The sequence below is a fragment of the Castor canadensis genome, chromosome 6, assembly GCF_047511655.1.
Source record: "Castor canadensis chromosome 6, mCasCan1.hap1v2, whole genome shotgun sequence".
Taxonomy (NCBI): domain Eukaryota; kingdom Metazoa; phylum Chordata; class Mammalia; order Rodentia; family Castoridae; genus Castor; species Castor canadensis.
The window spans coordinates 171,381,422-171,394,212 of NC_133391.1; the positions used below are offsets into that span (position 1 = coordinate 171,381,422).

At 38.0% G+C, this 12,791-nt stretch overlaps 1 pseudogene; it reads left to right on the top strand.

The window, feature by feature from the left end:
- The first annotated feature begins 6,581 nt into the window (after positions 1-6,581).
- Positions 6,582-7,482, top strand: LOC109674523 (high mobility group protein B1 pseudogene; annotated as a pseudogene).
- Positions 7,483-12,791: the final 5,309 nt, after the last annotated feature.

The following is a 12,791-nucleotide window of genomic DNA, read 5'->3' on the forward strand; positions in this document are numbered from 1 at the left end:
TGATCGTTATCATTATCTTGGGCCTGGGTTTTTGACATTATTTTCTTTATATATTAAAGTAAACAAATTAACATGAAGACATTTATTCTCTTTGATCATGCAAGTGTTGTAACTTCTAATTAAACAAGATTGCCTTCGCAGTTCTCCATCCTGATCCTTGTCACTACCATATGAATTTTAGGATATGAGTGCTGATTTTTCTGAGAAACACCTTGCTAAGATTTGCTTGGATTTCTATTACATATACAGATCATTCTGGGGAGAGTTGACTTCTTAACTATTCTGAAATTTCCAGTTCATAAACAAGGATTATCTCAAGTTTTCTTTCATTCTTCTCGCTAATATTTTGTAGCTTTCAATGTAGAGTTCATGCACAACTTTCATTACATTTGGTCCTGGGCAGCTGAGTCTTTGGTTTGTATGTGTTAGCTTGACTAAATTAAGGGCTACCCAGATGGCTGGCAAAACATTATTTTTGGTTATGTCTTTGAAGGTGTTTCTGGAAGAGATTAGCATTTAAACCCCTAGACTGAGCAAAGATCACTCTTACCAGTGTGGAGGGTATCTTCCAATCCATTGAGAATCCAAATAAAATTAAAAGGTAGAGGAAGAGCAAAATTGCTCTCTGCTTGAGTTGGGACATCCATCTTCTCCTTCCCCTTTTTATCAGATATTGGTGCTCCTGGTTCTTAGGCCTTGATTCAAACTGAAACTATATCACTGGTTTTCCTGGGCCTCCTGCTTGCAGATGACAGATTGCAGTGATTCTCAGCCTCCATAAGGGCATGAGCCAGTCATTCCTAATATATCTCTATATATCTACTTATCTGTCTGTCCATCTGTTTATCTATGTATGTATCTATCTATCATCTATCTATGTATCTATCTATGTGTCTATGTATCTATCATCTATCTATCTGTCTGTCTCTCTATCATATATCTACCTACCTCCTTTAATCTCTAATTCTTTGCAGAGTCCTGTCTGACAGTGATATTATGTGTAGTATTTCATTTTTCTAATTATTTGTCTCTAGTGTATAGAAATTTCTCATTGAAGTTTTGTATACTGACCTTGCACTATTCACTTATTGACCTTGTTAAGTTCAACTATTAAGAGCCATAATTTGTCTACAGATTGTTATTTTCTACATAGTCAATTATGCAAATAACAACATAAAAAGATGGCAGTTATGCTTTTCCTTTTCTAATTTTAATATATTTCTTTTCTCTTTCTTGAAATATCCCTCTGAGAAGAACCTGAACTCCAGGGACTGAAGCCAAAACAGCAGATATTCTTATTTTGTTCACTACTCAGGGTGCAGTCCTTCACTAAACTGCAACCTTCTGTGAATATCCATTGCCAGATTAAGAGAGTTCCTGACAATTTTTAATCCAGAATGGATACTGAATTTTATCAGTTTTTGCTGCATCTATTGAGGGCAAGGATCTACAAACTATGGCCCTTAGTAATTAAGGTTTTATTGAAATGGAGATATGTCCCTTTAAGTATTTTCTACAGCCATGTTCCTAAATTGTGACAGAGACTACAGGGTTTGCAAAGAATAAAATATTTGCTCTCAGTCCCTTTGCAGGAAGTTTGCAGACCCTTGATTTAGAGTATCAGTTCCCATGTTGATTGTGCAAATGCGTATCGCTTTATTTGATTTTTGAGTGTTAAATCAACCTTGCACTCCACAGGAAAAGCTTCACTCTGTCAGATGCAAATATGATGTGTTTGCATAATACTTTTTGCATATTATTTGATAGAATTTGCTCGCATCTAGGTTAGATCTGAGCCTCTAATCTTGCATCTCTGTTCATGGGAGATGATAAAGGATCTGTATTTGACTTTTCTTAGGATATCTCTGGGGACTCTGGCTGCAGGGCCTGTAAAAAGTCAAGGAAAAATTGTCTGCATTTATGCTGTACAACATGTTTCAAAATATTTATTCTTTGCAGAGTGGGAAAAATCAAGCTGTCTAAAATGTTTATTACCTAATCTGTAAGTTTTGGTATCAGGGTTATGCTAGCTTCATTAAATGTGTTCTTGTGTTTTGTGGAAGTTTGCCAAGACTGGTACTCTTTCTTTCCTAAACACTTGGAGACCATCAGTGAAACCATCTGTCCTTGAATTTTATTAGGGAGGTTTTTATATTTTTATTAGCATACTAATTGAATAAAGTAAGGGGTTTCATTGTCATATTTGCAAACATACTATACATACTGTACTTTGATCACACTAATTCTCTCTATTACACTACTCCACACCAACCACACTTTCCTCTCCTTTTCAACTTTCTGGCAATTTTTAAAAATGGGTTTCATTATGAAATTTTAAAATGTGCATACAATGAACTTCAATCACTTTTTCCCCTCCCATATTCCTACTGGTCCCCATTGAATTCCCCTTCATATTCATGTGCTTTTTTGAAAGAGCTTGACTCTATATGAGAGAGACATAATGGGTTTGTCTTTCTGGGTCTGGCTTTCTTCCATTAACGTGATGATCTTCAGTTCCATCCATTTTCTTGCAAATGACATAATTTCCTTTTTCTTTGTGGTTGAATAATACTCCCATGGCATTTTTTAAGGCTTGCAAATTTTAGGGTTTTTAAAAACATTTTATTACCACATATTAGTTGTGTAAAGGGATTTCACTCTGATATTTCCACACATGCATTCAAATTCACCCCCCTCTATCCCTCATCAGAATTTGTTGTCTAGTTGGTTGGTTTTGTTTGATGATAGCCACTCTGACTGGAGCAACATGGAATCTTAATGGTGCTCTGATTTACTTTTCCTCCATATATGGCTAAGGCTGTTGAAAACATGGTCACAAATACATTGGCCACTTCCACTTCTTTTGGAAACTGTTTAATTCATTTGCCCATTCACTAACTGGATTATTTGTTCCTTTGGTGTTTAATTTCTTGAGCTTTTTAAATTTCTGGATACTAATACCTAGTCAGATGAATAGCTGGCAAAGATTCTCTCCCATTCTGTAGGATGTGTCTTTACTCTGCTAATTGTACCCTGTCATGTGCAGAAGCTTTTTAATATGATGGAATTGGCCAGCCTTTCTTTTATTTCCTGAGCTATTGAGTCCTATACAGGAAATCTTCCTCTATGCTTGATCTTGAAGTGAGAGCCACAGGTTTTCCTATAGTAATTTCAAGTCTTACATTAAGGTCATTTGTCCACCTTGAATTGATTTTTGTACAGGTTGAGAGATGGGAATCTAGTTTCAGTCTTATATATGTGGATATGCAGTTTTCCCAGCATCACTTATTCAAGAGGCTACCTTTTCTCCAACGTATATTTTGGTGCCTTTGCCAAGAATCAAATGACTTAAGCTGCATCTCTTATTTCTGGATCCTCTATTCTATTCCACTGGTCTATGTGTTTGTTTTTGTGCCGGTACCATGCTGGTTTTATCACTGTGGTTCTGTAGTGTAGTTTGAAGTCAGGTATTGTGACACCTCCATTTTGCTTCTTTTGCTTAGAGTTGTTTGGACTATTCAAGGCCTTTTTGTGCTTCCATGTGAACTTTAGGACTGATTTTTCTATCTCTGTGAAGAATGGGGTTGGAATTTTAATGGGGACTACATTGAATCTATAGATCGGTCTCTGTAATACAGCTATTTTCACAATGTTAATTCTGCTGAGCAAAACATGGGAGGTCTTTTCATCTAGTGTTTTCTCAAATTCCTTTCTTCAGCACATTATAGACCATTGGCATGGTCTTTCACCTCCTTAGTTAACTTTATTCATAGGTATTTTTTAGGCTGTTGTGAATAGGATAATTTTCCTGATTTCTCTCTCAGCATGCTTGTTATTGGTATATAGAAGTGCTACTGATTTTTTTATGTTGATTTTTGTATCTTGCTAACTTGCTGAAAGTGTCTGTCAGATCTAAGACTTTTCTGATGGAACCTTTTAGGTCTTTTACATTCAGGACCATATCATATGCAAATAGGGATAACTTAAATGCTTACTTTCTTATTTGTATGTATTTCCTTTCTCTTCCTTATTGGTCTAGCTAAGAATTAAAGCATTATATTGAGTCAGAGAGAGAGAGCGGACACCCTCGTGTGATTTCTGATTTTGGAGGCAATGTCTCGTGTTTTTTCCAGTGTACAATGTTGGCCGTGGGTGTATTGTATCTAGCCTTTATTATATGAGGTATAATGCTCCTGGCCTCAGTTTGCTTGGAGCTTTTACTGTGAGGAGATGTTGAATTTTTGTCAAAGGCTTTTTCTGGATATATTGACATAATTATGTGATTTTTTTAAACCTTGATTCTGTTTATTGATTTGCATATGTGAAACCATCCTTGCATCCCTGTAGTGAAACAAATTTTATCATGGGGTATGATATTTTTAATCTGTTGTTGAATTCAGTTTCCAAGTGTTGTATTGAGAAATTTTACATCTATGGTCATCAAGGAAATTGGCCTATAGTTTTTGTTGTTGTTGCTGGTTTTGTCTTTCTTAAATTTTAGTATCAGGGTAACACTGTCTTAGTGGAATGACTTTGGTAGTGTTCCTTTCTTTTCTAGTTTATGGAGTAGTTTAAGAAGCAATGTATTAGTTCTTATATAAATTCAGGTAGACTTCAGCAGTGGATACTGGGCATGGTGGTGCATGCTTGTAATTCCAGTAACTTGGGAGGCAGAGGTAGGATGATCATGAGTTTGAGGCCATCCTGTGCAAAAGTAGGGAGTCTCTGCCTCACAAACAAACAAGCAAACAAAAAGGGTTGGGGGACAATCTCAAGTGGTAGAGCACTTGCCTAGCAATACCCAGCACCACACACACACACACACACACACACACACACACACACAATCATCAGTGAATCTATCCAGGGCCTCTTTGTTGGGAGACTCTTTATTACTACTCCAATATCTTCTTCATTACAGATATGTTTAAGTTGTTTATGTCCTCTTCATTCAATTTTGTTAGGGCATATTTGTCTAGAAATTTATCCTTTTCTAGATTCTCCAATTTATTGTAATTGCTTTTAAAATATTCCCTGATGAGCCTCTGAATTTCTTTGGTATCTCTGTAATACCCCCTTTCTCATGTCTAACTTTATTTGGGTCTTCTCCCTCTTCCTTTTTGGTAGTTGAGCTGAGGGTTTGTTAATCTTGGTTTTTTTTTTTAAACTCCTTGTTTGATTCTTTGTATTTTTCTTTCAGTCTCCATTGCTTTAGTTTTTCCTGATTTTTATTATCTCTTTCCATCTACTCATTTTGGGTTTGGCTTGTCCTTGTTTTCCTAAGTGCTTTAGGGCATTTATTTGAGGTCTGATTTTTTAATGTAGGACTCATAGCTAAAAATTTTCCTCTTAGATCTTTGCTGTATCCCATTGGTATGTAGTATATTGATTTTCATTTGATTCTTTAATTTTTAAAATTTCCTCACTGATTCCTCAGATGACCCACTTATCATCCAAAATCTCCATGTGTTCATGTACTTTCTATTGTTTCTCTTAATTTTATTCCACTATAATCTGATAAGATACAGGAAATGCTTTCAATTTTCTCATATTTGCTACGATTTGTTTTAAAGCCTAAAATGTGATTTATTTTGGAGACAGTTCCATGGGTGCAGCAGATAGATGGAATATTCTGTACATGTTGTTAAATCCGTTTTTCCTGTGTGTTGCATTTTAATTCTCTGTAGTTTAAGTCTTTGAAGTTTCTTTGTAGATTTTTTTATTTGGATAATCTATCTATTGATGATAGTGGGGTATTAAAATCTCCCACTACCTTTGTAGCTGGACCTATATGTCCCTTTATGTTCAATAATGTTTGTCTTGTGTGTGACTGGAAGCACCAACATTTGGTGCATATAAATTTACAATTGTTGTATCTCTTTGAAGGATTGCTCCTTTTATTAACATACAGTGTTATGCTGAAGTTTACTTTGTCAGATATGAGTATAGCTACTCCTGTTTGCTTTCACTCTCTACTTGCTTGGTGCAATGTTTTCCATCCTTTTACTTTTAGTCTGTGTGTGTCATTGCCAGAGAGGCATGTCTCTTGTAGAAAACAAATAGTTGTATTTTGATTTTCAATTTATTCAGCCAGTCTGCATCTTTTAGTTGAAGAGGCAAGATCATTTATATTTGGGATTATTTTTTGAGAGGTGTTTGCTGATTACCATAATTTTGTTGGATTTTTCTGCTGGTTGACTCGAGTATTGATTGTTGTTGTTTTTCTCCCTTGCTCCTCTTAGGAGTTTACTGGTTTGCTGAATTGAGCATGTTTTATTCTTCCTTTCTTTTTGTTTATCTATTTCTCTCCTGAAATTTATTCTTTCCTGACCCCTCTAGTTTATGACTTTCTTCCTCATAGGACTTCTTTAAGTATCTTCTGCAGTGCTTGCTTATTGATAATCAATTACTTAAGTTTGGAAGGTTTTTATTTCTCCATTGATTTTAAAGGATAACTTTGCTGGATATAATAATCTTGGTTGGACTGCAGTACATTGAGCTCCACAGAGATAGCACTGGGGCAACTGAGAGCTGGACGGGCACTGGGCAACTCTGTGCCTCTCTGAGGAAAAAAACTGAAGATGGGCAAAGGAGATCCTAAGAAGCCAAGAGGCAAGATGTCATCATGTGCATTCTTCATGTAAATTTGCCGGGATGAGCACAAGAAGAAGCACCCCAATGTTTCAGTCAACTTCTCAGAGTTTCCTAAGAAGTGCTCAGAGAGGTGGAAGACCATGTCTGCTAAAGAGAAAGGGAATCTGAAGACATGGCAAAAGTGGACAAGGGTCATTATGAAAAAGAAATGAAAACTTATATTCCTCCTAAAGGGAAGACGAAAAAGAAGCTAAAAGATCCCAATGCACCCAAGTGGCCTCCTTCGGCTTTCTCCTTTATTCTGTTCTGAGTATTGCCCCAAAATCAAAGGTGAGCATCCTGGCCTGTCCACGGGTGATGTTGCAAAGAAGTTGGGAGAGATATGAAACAACACTGCTGCAGATGACAAGCAGCCTTATGAAAAGAAGGTGGCCAAGCTGAAGGAAAAGTATGAAAAGGATATTGCTGCTTATCGAGCTAAAGGAAAACCTGATGCAGAGAAAAAAGGGAGTTGTCAAGGCTGAAAAGAGCAAGAAAAAGAAGGATGAGGAGGACGAAGAGGATGAGGATGAGGACGAAGATGAAGATGATGATGATGAGTAAGTTGTTCTAGTGCAGTTTTTTCTTGTCTATAAAGCATTTAACCCCCTGTGCACAACTCACTCCTTTTAAAGAAAAAAAGTTGAAATGTAAGGCTGTGTAAGATTTGTTTTTAAACTGTACAGTGTCTTTTTTTTGTATAGTTAACACACTACCGAATGTGTCTTTAGATAGCCCTGTCCTGGTGGTATTTTCAATAGCCACTAACCTTGCCTGGTACAGTATGGGGGTTGTAAATTGGCATGGAAATTTAAAGCAGGTTCTTGTTGGTGCACAGCACAAATTTAGTTATATGTGGGGGCGGTAGTTTTTTCTTCTTCAGTTGTTTGTCTCTGATGCAGTTTATATGAAATAATTATTGTTCTGTTAACTGAATACCATTCTGTAATTGCAAAAAAAAAGTTGCAGCTGTTTTGTTGACATTTGAATGCTTCTAAGTAAATGCAATTTTTTTCATTAAAAAATAATCTTGGTTGTCAAGTATTTACTTTCAGAGCTTGAAATATATCATTCCACACTTTCCTGGCTTTTAGGGTTTCTGCTGAGAGGGCTGACAGAATTCTTGACAGGTTTGCCTTTGTAAGTTGGCATTTTCTTTTGCAGCTTTCAATATTCTTTCTTTGTTCTGTAGTCTTACATTATGAATATAAGGTAGAGTTTCTTTTCTGGTCATGTCTATTTGGGCTTCTACACACTTCTATACTGCATGATTACGTCTTTCCTTAGATTTGGGAAATTTTCTGCTATAATTTCCACGAAAAGATTTTCTATGCCTTCAGTTTGTATTTAAGCTCCTTTTTCTATCCCATTGATTCTTAGGTTTGGTTTCTTTATTATGTTACAGAGTTCTTTCCATGCTTGTTAATTTTTTTATTTCTGTTTGAATATGTTTTCTGATTTTGTCTTCAGTCACTGATATTCATTCATCTTCTTAGTCTAGTCTATTGGCGATGCTTTCTGCCGTGTTTTTTATTTGTTTTGTTGAATTGTTCAGTCCAACATTTATGTTTCTTTTCAAAGTTTCATTATCCTTGCTGAATTTGTCATTCATATTGCTGACTTTCTCATTCAGATCTTGAACCAAGCTCCTTCCTTCATAATCAGCTGTTTGAATACTTTTTGAGGTCATTAATCATTTTTAGAAATATAAATTTGAATTCTTTGTCATTTCAGTCACATCAATATCTTTCAATTTGGTTCTTGAGGAGTTATGAGCCTTTGGAGTATTTATATTGCCTTGCTTTTTCATATTTCTTGTGTTTCTAGTTGGGGGAGCAAAACAGAGCCCTGAGATCTGCACTGATGGGGAACATGCTAAACCCATCTTCCTACAGACCTCAGAGTTCTCAGATCCTTCCCAGTAATTAATTACCCTGTGGAAGCTGAGAAAATAGTGCATTCTACTGGACCTGGGCTCAGCAGAGAGGTAAGTTTACCCACTGAACAATCATCTGGCAATAGCCTCAGGCCTGGATCTCTTAGTATCTGTGGTGATAAACAAGTGACAGGTCTTGCTCCTCATCACAGAAGGCAGAGCCACCAACCACTGCACTATTCAGCTCCCCACTACCCAGACTTCTCTGATACTGGTCTCAGAGTTTTCAGATCCTACTCAGCAGTAAGTGGGTGAGACCACAGAACCTGGGGAAATAGAGCAGTCCACTGGACCTGGGTTCAGAGCTCTTGGTCCTGTCCAGCAGCAACCACACTCAATAGAAAGACAGCTCTGGATGCTGGGCAGTCCTTTGGCCATGGACTTGGGCTTGAAGCTCTGTGTCTTCAGTAATACACAGGTGATGGGGCACACTCCTCAGCACAGAGGGCAAAGCCACCAATCCCTACACACTTCACAGCCAAGATCCCCACTGTCCAGACTTCTTGGTGTGTTCAAGTCCAATTCTCACTCTACCCACAACTGCCTCTTCTGATTGTGTCTCACTCACACACTGTGGGGATGGGTTTCCTTAGGATCTCTGAATTGTGATTGCTTATGGCTCTCAGGTCTCACAAGTAGCTCAGTCTCAGAGGAAAAGGCCCCATCTCAAAATGGTACCTTACTATAGCTCTCAGATATGAGGGACAAAATGGATTTCTTCCCCAATGCTGACTTGTCATGCAGAAGTCACTGTTGTACCAAATCCACATGCTAGATTTAAGACTTGCAAGAACTGTCAACTTGTCCTGAGACTAGGACTGACAATCCATCACCAGGGCCACCTGACTTACCTTGTGGTTGTGACTTTGTCACTACCCCAGGGGTGCCATGGTAAGTGCTTTGGGTTGTTTCCTACTTTTCTGTGAGTGGCCTTTCTGTTTCTCCATGGCTTTTCAGCTGTCTTGTTGTAAGAGGTGCTCAAATTACTTTTGCTAAAAAGCACTGCCTCCTTCCTTAGGCCCAGAAATTAACTAAACACAGGAGAAAAGCTTGGCATCGCTTCCTTCATTTTGTATCTGCTTTGCTCTAAGTCATTCTCTCTGCAGTCACTTTGCAATTACTTTGGGTTCCAGGGAGAACAGAACTGATCAATAGCATCTTTATGATGAGGGACTGAAACTACCCCTAAGAAACAGCAGAGACCCAAAAGACAGACCACTCACCAGGCAACAATGACTTCCTTTATCCTGACCAGTGATAACAACTTCTCTGAAACCCCTCCAAAGAAGGATTGAGATAATGACCCACTGAAACACACCTGTCACTGGAACTTTTTAAACTATGCATACCTTTTACCCCCTGTACTAATTCTTTCTCTAGTTAAAGGTAAAGCTCATGTCTGTACACCAGAGACTGCTGAAGATGGGCTGAATGCTTACTTTGTCTCTTTCCACAACATGTCCTGGGTCAGGTAATAAATCTTTCTCTGTTCTTCACTATGTCTCCTTATTTGGTATATAGGGGCAAGTAGCCAGACTTGACATGTGGAAGCCCAGGAATTTGGGTCTCAGGTCCAAAACTCCCATTTCATTGTCACCTTTATCATGATCCCTGCTGCTTTTCCTCTCTTTGGAATAGTCTTCCTTCAAGAAGATTTTTAATCAGAGATTCAACTTTTAATTAGGAACAGGAACTATAGTTTGGATCTGGAATGTCTCCCAGAGTCCTGTGTTAACAGGTTGGTTCCTAAGCCACGGTGCTAATGGGAAGTGGTGGAAACTTTAATAGGTTAACTTAGTGTTCATGTCACTGGGGGGACAGGCCCTGAAGGTGACTGTGGGACACTGGTTTTTCTCTTTTCACTTCTCAAGCATGAAGTGTGCTGGTTTTGCTCTACTACACACTCCCTGCCACTTCACCACTGGCCCTAAATACCAACACGGGTAATTCAAGTGAAATTCTGTATCCTCTTTAGAGTTTAGTGAGGCATGGCTCTTCAGAAAATGTTGTATTAGCTATGTAATTTCTGGCTTGCAGTCAAAATTTGGTACAAAACAGATATTTTAAAACCTAATTAATTTTTATATAAGTGATGTTCCATATATAACATACACAAATATTAAATCTTAAGCAGGATCAAATGCAGCAAGTACCCAAGGAGTGGTGTAGAGAGTCCTGTTGATATCAGACTGGACTGTTGTTCCCGGGGTCCATGTCCTGGCAGTTGATGACTGAAGGCACCAGACAAGCAGTTAGAAGTTAAAATAAGTCCACACCACAGACCAGAAGTTAAGCATAAAGCAAGCACAAAGTTTGTTGAAAGGGTATCAAAGCGCCCTGATGGATGAGACTAAGTGAAAGAGCTAAGCCAAAGGATGACTGAAGTTCATGACATTATATAGAGGCCAACTTAGCCACCCCTCCCCACTCTACTTTTGACTGTGGCTAAAATTATCTAATTAACTTCTGGTCAAGCCCATTCATCTAGTTGCCCCCCCTCCATGCTTATCAGGCTGGATATTCCAAGAGGGTCTCATTAGTCAATCCTGTCCTTAAGGTTTATCATCTACATTTTATGACTACTGCTCATTACTCTGGTTAGACCCCTTTCTTTGTTTATCTTGGGAAAGTTTGCTGTTATTCTTCTTTAGAAATCTGCATCTTATCCCTTTAGATGTCTGCCTGTAGGAATGTTTTATCTTGTTTCCCTTATCTAGGCAGAAAATCTGCTGTGCCTCCACACCTGTATGTGAAGCTAGTTTCTCAGTCTCCCTAAATGTTTATCTTTTAAGTATGCCTTTCTATCTCCTTTATCTAAAACAAAGTTACTTCTGCCATCCATCCCTTTATATTCCCAGGGTTATTTCTGTTATTTGTTCCTAGGGACCTTTCTGCCATTTTATTTCCCCTCACATTTGTCCCCTTACATTATGAAATAACCTGCACCCTTGATATTACCAGTCAAGCTTGATAATGGTTAAGACATCTGGTTCTTGGAAATTTGATTTGATGATCTTATTACCTAAGTTTTCTATGTGGTTTCCCTGCTTAATCCTTGGCCCCTTCTATTTAGTCTGAACTACAATAGCCACATAAGTCTTTTGGCATAAAAGGTATCATGCTTCTCCAGTCAGTCACGGATCTCACTGACAATAAAAGCCAAAAGCCCACAACATCCTCGTAGGTGAGGTACTATCAGACCTCTCCATTTCTTTTCTGTCCTCATTGTTTAGTATTCTTACTCACTGTCTCTGTGTCCCATACCCAGTGTGTGTCTTCCTTGTTGTTCTACAATTCAGCAGGCAGTCCTACCTCAGAGCCTTTTCTTCTGACTTCTTCCTCTGGTTGGAGACATCCACAATGGGTGGCTCTTTGGTCTTTCAAGTTTTTATCTACTGAAACTACAAATCTGCCCAACCCCTCCATCCCTGTATCACACATCCCTTTGCCATGTCTTTTCCATAGCTCTTATCACCTTCTCAGAGAGCACATAATTTATATTTAAACATTATTTTATGTCTCTCCTCAATATAACAGTGTAAACAGTCTGCGGTGAGTTAACTATTTTAATCATGGCTGGATCCACAGTATTTTGAGCAGTTTCTGCAAAGTAGGCACTCAAATATTTATGCAACAGATTAATTAATTATCCCCCTAGGTATTCTTTTGCCTGCTCCATATTTAAGTTTAGTACTGGAAGCCACAAATCATCTGCATCTGTTTAAAACTCTTCATGTTGGCCTTTGTGGATTTTCTGTAGTTATGTTATTAGGATCAGTGAACAATACCTCATTTTACACAATTGTTGAATGCCTTTATGGCCTAGTTCATGATCATTTTTAAAAAAGGTTCAAGCATGTGTAAGATCAACAGGGTGCTCGATGTGCAGATGCAGCATATGCATCTAGTTTGCTCATGATTAAATCCAAATTCTTGTTTTTAATGACAGAAATACTTCACAGGCACTGCATGTCTCTGCCACAGAAGACAACCTCTAGATGCAGGGAACATATTAATCAGGAAAACCACACAGAAGGGGTGGATAGGAAAAGTTCCTCTGCTAATTCTGTCACCAAACATCCTATGAATGCAACTGAAGATAATGAGTGCCATAGGGGTTTATGAGAACAAAGAGCTAGAAAAGCTCCTCACTGCTAACACTAATGGCATTTTAAGAACACTGAAACCTGATGAAGTCACCATAAGAAGAGGAATGGGGAGC